Below are 8445 nucleotides of genomic sequence, written 5' to 3' on the forward strand. Positions count from 1 at the left end.
TCAATCCGGTTGACTAATACCTTGTTGAGGATTTTTGCATCCACGTTCATTCAGGGAAATTGGTCTATAGTTCTCCTTTTTAGTGGGGTCTCTGTCTGGTTTTGGAATCAAGGTAATGCTGGCTTCATAGAAAGAGTTTGGAAGTTTTCCTTCCATTTCTATTTTTTGGAACAGTTTCAAGAGAATAGGTGTTAACTCTTCTTTAAATGTTTGGATAGAATTCCCCTGGAAAGCCATCTGGCCCTGGGCTCTTGTTTTTTGGCAGATTTTTGATTACTAATTCATTTTCCTTACTGGTTGTTGGTCTGTTCAAATTTTCTATTTCCTCCTGTGTCAGTTTTTGTAGTGTGTATGTTTCTAGGAATTTGTCCATTTCTTTCAGATTACCCATTTTATTGGCATATAATTGTTCATAGTATTCTCTTATTATTGTTTTTATTTCTGTTGTGTTGTTTGTGATCTCTCCTCTTTCATTCTTGATTTTATTTATTTGGGTCCTTTCCTTTTTCTTTTTGATCAAACTCACTAGTGGTTTATCAATTTTGTTAATTCTTTCAAAGAACCAGCTTCTGGTTTTATTGATCTGTTCTACTGTGTTTTTGGTTTCGATAGCATTAATTTCTGCTCTCATCTTTATTATTTCCTGTCTTCTGCTGGTTTTGGGTTTTATTTGCTGTTCTTTTTCCAGCTCCTTAAGGCATAAGGTTAGGTTGTGTATCTGAGATCTTTCTTCCTTCTTTAGGAAGGCCTGGATTGCTATATACTTTCCTCTTATGACCGCATTTGCTGAGTCCCAGAGGTTTTGCGTTGTGGTGTTATCATTTTCATTGGCCTCCATATACTTTTTAATGTCCTCTTTAACTGCTTGGTTAGCCCATTCATTCTTTAGTAGGATGTTCTTCAGTCTCCAAGTATTTGTTACCTTTCCAATTTTTTTCTTGTGGTTGATTTCGAGTTTCATAGTGTTGTGGTCTGAAAATATGCAGGATATGATCTTGATCTTTTTGTACTTGCTGAGGGCCGATTTGTGTCCCAGTATATGGTCTCTTCTGGAGAACGTTCCATGTGCACTGGAGAAGAACGTATATTCTGTTGCTTTAGGCTGAAATGTTCTGAATATATCTGTTAAGTCCATCTGGTCCAGTGTGTCATTCAAAGCCATTGTTTCCTTGTTGATGTTTTGATTAGATGATCTGTCCATTGCTGTGAGTGGAGTGTTGAAGTCTCCTACTATTATGGTATTACTATCGATAAGTTTCTTTTTTTTTTTTTTTAATTTTTTAACGTTTATTTATTTTTGAGACAGAGAGAGACAGAGCATGAACGGGGGAGGGGCAGAGAGAGAGGGCGACACAGAATCGGAAGCAGGCTCCAGGTTCTGAGCCATCAGCCCAGAGCACGACGTGGGGCTCGAACCCACGGACCGCGAGATCATGACCTGAGCTACAGTCGGACGCTTAACCGACTGAGCCACCCAGGCGCCCCTGATGAATTTCTTTATGTTTGTGATTAATTGATTTATATATTTGGGTGCTGCCACAATTGGCGCATAAATGTTTACAGTTGTTAGGTCTTCTTGGTATAGACCCCTTGATTATGATTTAATGCCCTTCTGCATTTCCTGATACAGTCTTTATTTTAACGTCTAGATTGTCTGATATAAGTAGGGCTACTCCGGCTTTCTTTCGTTGACCATTAGCATGATAGGTGGTTCTCCATCCACTTACTTTCAATCTGAAGGTGTCTTTAGGTCTAAAGTGGGTGTCTTGTAAACAGCATATAGATGGATCTTGTTTTCTTATCCATTCTGTTACCCTATGTCTTTTTTTTTTTTTTTTAATTTTTTTTTTCAACGTTTATTTATTTTTGGGACAGAGAGAGACAGAGCATGAACGGGGGAGGGGCAGAGAGAGAGGGAGACACAGAATCGGAAACAGGCTCCAGGCTCTGAGCCATCAGCCCAGAGCCTGACGCAGGGCTCGAACTCACGGACCGCGAGATCGTGACCTGGCTGAAGTCGGACGCTCAACCGACTGCGCCACCCAGGCGCCCCTGATTTCTCTAATTCTTAAGTAATGCTCTTTTGCCTTAACCTCCCCCTTTTTTTCTGCTTCATTATTCTCTATAAGTTTGTCCTCTATATCACTGATTCTCTGTTCTGCCTCATCCATCCTTGTCACTGCTGCATCCACATGTGATTGCAGCTCAGTTATAGCATTTTTTATTTCATTCTGACTAGTTTTTACTTCTTTTATCTCTGCAGAGAGGGATTCTAATCTATTTTCGACTCCAGCTAGTATTCTTATTATCATGCTTCTAAATTCTGGTTCAGACATCTTGCTTGTATCTGTGTTGATTAAATCCCTGGCTGTCATTTCTTTGTGCTCTTTCTTTTGGGGTGAATTCCTTCGTTTTGTCATTTTGAATGGAGAAAATGAATTAATGGAGTAGAAAAATTGAAATAAAAATATTAAAATTAAAAAATATTAAAATTAAATATTAAACACACACACACACAAATCAAATAGATGATGCTAGATCCTAGGTGTATTTTGTTCTGGGTGTTGAAAGTGGTTTGAAAGATTAGAGAAGAAATAAAGGGGGGGGCATGAGAAAAAAAAAAGGAAATCGTTTGAGAATTTGAAGTAGTGAATACACTGAAGTAGACTAGTGTGAGATGATGGAAGTAAAATAGAATTTGAAAAAATATACATAAAAGTAAAGAATATAGTAAGAAAAAATTAAATAAAAATATTTTTAATAATTAAAAAGAATATGATTTTTTTCTTTTTCTGTATTAAGAAAAAGAAAATAAACGAAAAGGAGAAAAAGATAAAAGTGGAAAAAAAAAAGAAATCGTTCAAAAATTTGAAAAACTAATACACTGTAGTAGACTAAAATAAAATGATGGAAGTAAAATAGAATTTGAACAAATTTATATAAAATAAAAAATAGTAATAAAAATTAAATTAAAATATTCTTAATAGAAATTGAAAGTAAAAATGAAGTTTTTCTCTTTCTGCATTCAAGAAAAAGAAAAGAAACAAGAAAGAGTAAAAGAAAAAGAAAGAAAAAGGAAATTGTTTGAAAATTTGAAACGTTGAATACATTGAAGTAGACTGAAATAAAATGATGGAAGTAAAGTAGAATTTGAAAAAATTTACACAAAAGTAAAAAATATAGTAATAAAAATTAAAGAAAAATATTTTTAGTAAAAATTTAAAATAAAAATGATTTTTTTCTCTTTCTGAATTCAAGAGAAAGAGAATTGTAAAAGAGAAAAAGATAAAAGAAAAAGAAAGAAAAGAAAAATCAAGAAAGAGAATTGTATAGATGAACCTGCTAACAGATTAAAGTTGGACTGAAATTGCTTCATTTTCCCCTAGAAGTCAGTCTATGTAGCTCTTTATACTCCATAAATTAAGCCGGTGGTGAGACTTGTGTTCTTGAAGAGCAAAGTTGGCCCAGTTGGGCGGGGCTCAGTGTAACAGCTCTGCTGTCCACTAGATGGTGCTGCTGGCCTACTGGGGTGGATTGTTGCAGTGCATGTAGGTGCATATGCGCATGCGCGGGAGCATTTACATGGCCCCACCCAGCTACCCAGTTTGTTCTCCAGGATCAGCAACCGCGCACTCATCCTGTCTTCAGCTCTCGTCCACTCGCTGCTTTTTCACTCTCCGTGACCAGGCCCCAGGTAGTACCTCTCTCGCAAGTTTTGTCTCAGATGCGGCTGTTTTCCCTGGCCCCTTACTTCGGAAGGACTGCGGCTTTGATCCGTTCTGCAAACGGATCTCACCGAGGGTCTCACCGAGCAATGGCCGAATGAGCAATGGCCGAATGTCGGCTGCATCCAGGAACGTCCTCTGGACCCTGCTGCTGGCGGTGTCCCGAGACTACGGCTAGGTGCCAGCCCGCCCCAGAAAAAGTTCGCGAGGTAGCGTAGCAGCAGCGTTTCAGGGATTATGGAAAATCACAACACACATCTGGCACCAGGCTTCACCCTCAACGAACTTGCCCCAGCACCAGCGAATGTGGCCGCCTTCCGGGGTCTGCTGGGACCAGGTGGCTTCAACAGTCTCCACCAAATGTCCTTCCATCAGTGGAACCTCATTTCCCCGTGTGGCCCAAGAACCTCCTGGACCCCACTCTGTTCCTGAGGATTCGCCTTACCCACCAGAGCACCACCAGGTATCGGGCTGCAGAGTTGCAGCCTTTGTGCTCTCTTTGTTTACAGTCTTAATGGAATTTAAACCCTCTCCTTTCTCCTTTCTATTTTCTCCCTTTTTAGTTTAGTCCCTGTGGCTGTTTCCAGTTTTCTACTTTCTCGCCAGCTGCTTGTGGGGAGTGGGGGAGCATACAGGAAAAGCACCCCTTTTGGGGAGGGGTGCTTTACCAGTATGCTCCTCCTGTCCCCCGTCTCCATCCTCTCTCCACCCTCAAAAGCGGTTCCCTACTTTTCACGGCTTCTTGCTCCCCAAATTCACCTCTCCGCGGCATGTACCTGCTGAATTCTGTGGTTCAGGTTGTGCAGATTGTTGTGTTAATCCTCCAATCAGTGTTCTAGGTGTGTAGGATGGTTTCGTGTTGGTCTGGCTGTATTTCATGGTCTCGAGACACACAAGAAACTTCCATGCTGTTCTGCCATCTTGGCTCTTCCTCTCTATCATAGTGGATTCTTAAGCATGTTCTCCACTTATGCTATGTGCTAGCTGGATTTATTGTGGTATGATTGTTACTTGTTTGGCATGGATAATACAAATGGTGGTTTCTTCAAAACGGCCCACCAGATAGGCGTCACTTGCCTCCTGAAATGCACCAATAGCTGCATTCTGGAAACACGTATCTGTTTTGAAGTCCTGAGCAATTTCTTGTACTAACCGCTGGAAAGGAAGTTTGGTTATCAGAAGTGTTCAGTAGACTTCTGATAATGGCTAATTTCACAGAGTGCCACAGTACCAGGCCTGTATCAGGTTTCTTCACTTCTCCAGTAGAGGGCCCACTCTTGAGAGCAGCTTTTGTATCCAGTTGCTTCCTCGGTACTTTACCACTAGTGGATTTGCAGTTGGCTTTGTAGGAGTCATGGTGTAGAGACCTCCTTACTTACCCCTCTTAGGCTGGAGCTCAGCAAACTATAGGTGGCACTGGTGTGAGCAAGTCACTGTGGTCACTGTAGTGGCTGGGAACCCTACTACTTACTACTTTTAATTGATGTTTGTATGATGTCTTTTTCCCCTGTTCTTTTACTGTCAACCTGACTATATCATTATATTTGAAGTGAGTTTCTTATAGAATAGTTGGGTTGCGTTTTTAATTCACTCTGACCATTTATATCTATTAAAAAAATTTTAATGTTTATTCATTTTTGAGAGACACAGAGACAGAGCACGAGCGTGGGAGGGGCACAGAGAGAAAGGGAGACCCAGGATCCCAGGCAGGTTCCAGGCTCTGAGCTGTTAACACAGAGTCTGGTATAGGGCTCAAACTCACAAACTGTGAGATCATGACCTGAGCCAAAGATGGACGTTTAACTGACTGAGCCACCCAGGTGCCTGTGACCATTTCTGTCTATTGATTTGTATTTAGACCATTTACATTTAAGGTAATTATTGATATTTTAGAGTGTAAGTTGTCGTTTTATTTTTTATTTTCTGTTTGTCCTGTTTTTTGTCTTTGTATTTTCCTTTCCTGCCTTCCTATGGATTGCTTGAATATTTTTAGAATTCCATTTTTATTTATTTATCATGCATCTCTTTGTGTAGTTTTTTAAGGGATTGTTCGAGGTATTACATCATACATACATAACTTATCACAGTCTACTGATGTCAATTTATTAGTCTGAAGGGAGTATAGAAACCATATTGTCCTTGTTTTCCTTTACACTCCCCCCTTCATAATGTCTTAAATATTTCTTGTACATACATGCATAACCACGTCACTGTTAAACATTTTGCTTCAGTTGTCAAGCATGTTTTAGAAACCTCAAAAAAAGAAGAAAAGCTAATTAATTTTATTTTTCTTTACCATATTTCTTCATCCTTTTTAATGCTCCAACCTTGCTTTTTTTAGTCCCTTCCTTTCTGTTTAGAGAACTCTTTTAACCATTCTTACAGTTGGTGACAACTTAGTTTTCCTGTATCTGAGGATGTCTTGATTTTCCCTTCATTCCTAAAGGGTATTTTTACCAGATATATAATTCTGGGTTCAGAGTTTGTTTCTTTTAGTATTTTATTTTTTATTTATTTATTTATTTTTTTAATTTTTTTTCAACGTTTATTTATTTTTGGGACAGAGAGAGACAGAGCATGAACGGGGGAGGGGCAGAGAGAGAGGGAGACACAGAATCGGAAACAGGCTCCAGGCTCCGAGCCATCAGCCCAGAGCCTGACGCGGGGCTCGAACTCACGGACCGCGAGATCTTGACCTGGCTGAAGTCGGACGCTTAACCGACTATGCCACCCAGGCGCCCCTCTTTTAGTATTTTAAAAGTGGTGTGTCACTACTTTCTGACTCCCATGACTTTCAGTGAGAAATCCATTGTAATTTGAATTGTTTTTCTCTGATAGGCAAGGTACTGTTTCTCTCCCCCTGTTTTCAAGATTTTTAATTTGTCTTTAGTTTCCAAAAGTTTAACTCTATGTTTTAGTTTAGATGTCTTTGGGTTTATCCTTTCTGTGGTTCACTCAGATTATTGAATATGTAGGTATGTGTCTTTTCCCATGTTTAGAAAGTTTTCAGCCATTATTTCTTCAAATACTTTTTTAACCACTCCCTCTTTCTCTTCTTCTTGGATTCTGCTGACATAAACATTAGATCTTTTGTTATGATTCCACAGATTCCTAAGGCTCTGTTCTTTTTTTTTTTTTCCCCCCCCCTTTTTGGTCTATTTTCTCTTTGTTCAGATAGAGTAATTTCTATTGTTCTATCTTGCAGTTCATTAGTTCTTTCCTCTGATCCCTCTGTTCTGCTGTTGAGCCCATCCACTGAGTTTTTATTTTGGTTATTATATTTTTCATATCTAAAATTCTCATTTAGTCCATCTTTACATTTTCTATTTTTTTTGCCAAGAATTTTTATTTTTCTATGATTCAAACATGGTTTTACATTTGCTTGTTTTACATTTGCTCGAAGTATTTTTTTTATGATGGCTACTTTAAACTTTGTCGGATAGATCTAATATCTCTATCATCTCAGGTTGTAATTTAGTTTGAGATTTTCCTGGTTCCAGGTGGGGTGTATGATTTTTTATTGAAATTTTGATATTTGGGGGTTTTGTGTTATAAGACTATGGATATGATTTAAGTCTGTTTTAGCTAGCTTTCCCTGACATTTATATGGCAGGGGAAAGGAAATGCCCACCACCTCATCACTGACAAGTTGGGGTAGAAGTCAGGGTACAAGTCCAGATTTCCACTTTGGACTCTTTTACATGCAAGGTGGGGGCTATTCATTACTGCTGTACAGGAATAGAATTTCTGACTCCCCACTAGTGCTTCAAATGATACCATTCTGCCTGGGAAAGACAGGAGTGCCTCATTTATGCCCATTATTGCTGGGCAGTGGTGAATATCCTAGCTCTCCACTAGACCTCCTCTGACCAACCTCCCCCTCCCCCTATTTTCCTTCTTTTTAAAAATAATGTATTTAATTGTAAGGTTATGTAATTTAATTTTTTAAATGGATATCTCTAACAATTGGCTCAAAAAATTCTTGAAAATTTAACAATCAACTCTTATGAGTCAGCAGAAGCTAGCTCCAGCACAACTCAGTAAAAACGCACATAACCTTTGATACAACAACTCTACTGCTAGGAATCTACCCTAAGGAATTCTACATTTATCTTAAATTCATCTGTGCAACGGTTTGCTGGGCATGTCTTATACCCATGTATGTCTAATAAGACATCTCAAATTTATTATGTCCAGAACTAAACCTTTAATTTTTATTCTATTAAAAGTTTTTTCTCCTGTGTTTCCCATCTCAGTATGTGGCTACCATCACCCAAATGCTCAAGTTAATCAGTCTTGACTCTTCTCTTTCTTTTATACCATCTAAACTATTTGCAAATCCTGCTGACTGCATCATCAAAATATGTTATGAATCTGATCACTTCTTACCTTCTTTGTCATTGAGTCTCATTGGTTCTAAGTAACCAGTTTCTGAAGTAATCACTGTGGCTTTGTCTGGTCAAACCTAAGTTTGCCTATCTCTGAGAGTATTGAGCCAGTCCCACCTAAGCACTTGCATAAATGGATTCTGGCAAAAAAGACAATTTTGGTTCTAATGTTGCAACATGGTCATTTAATTGCTTATGTTCTCTGTTATAAACATCACATAATTCTATACATATATAGTAGATTAAGTAGGAAAAAAGAAAAGAAAAATAAATACCGAATTTAGTGCTTATAATCCATTATATTTTCAGTAGCATGTTTTTGAATGTTAATT

General features: G+C 38.4%; 1 pseudogene; it reads right to left on the bottom strand.

Moving 5' to 3' along the window:
- Nucleotides 1-4590: 4590 nt before the first annotated feature.
- LOC123596795 lies at nucleotides 4591-8136 on the bottom strand (annotated as a pseudogene).
- Nucleotides 8137-8445: the final 309 nt, after the last annotated feature.

The sequence above is a fragment of the Leopardus geoffroyi genome, chromosome C1 (genome assembly GCF_018350155.1).
Source record: "Leopardus geoffroyi isolate Oge1 chromosome C1, O.geoffroyi_Oge1_pat1.0, whole genome shotgun sequence".
Classification (NCBI taxonomy): Eukaryota; Metazoa; Chordata; class Mammalia; order Carnivora; family Felidae; genus Leopardus; species Leopardus geoffroyi.